Genomic DNA, 531 nt, shown 5'->3' on the forward strand with positions numbered 1-531 from the left:
CTGTCAAGCATTCATTGAATAGTTAATTTTAATTAATATTAATTTTATTGTTACTTTGTAAACAAAACCATTACGTTAGCATTATGAATCTGATAAAACCATAAGTTTTGCCACTATATATATCTAAAGGTGGTCATTATTTTGTATTATTATTATTATTATTATTTTTATTTAATTACTTAATTCTTTAAATGTCCACGAATTACTAAAATAAATTTTTGATTCCCTAAATGGATTTACCTACGCCATTGAATATCCTGCAACTCTTACTGATAATAATGGTGGTGGTAATATTTTCAGTTTCTTTATAATTTTATACGGTATAGCTAACACAGTATGCATATTTATGGCAAATTACACACAAAATTTAATATTTGCATTTTCCTATAAATCTGATAATTTAATTGTTAATGTATCAATACAAGGCAAAATGTTTATTAAGTCTTACCTAGATCTTTCATGGATGTGTTGTAATTTATGTTTATAAGAATGTCTTATTTCAATTTATCTAATCTTCATATACATGTGTTT

This window comes from Rhopalosiphum maidis, chromosome 1 (genome assembly GCF_003676215.2).
Source record: "Rhopalosiphum maidis isolate BTI-1 chromosome 1, ASM367621v3, whole genome shotgun sequence".
Taxonomy (NCBI): domain Eukaryota; kingdom Metazoa; phylum Arthropoda; class Insecta; order Hemiptera; family Aphididae; genus Rhopalosiphum; species Rhopalosiphum maidis.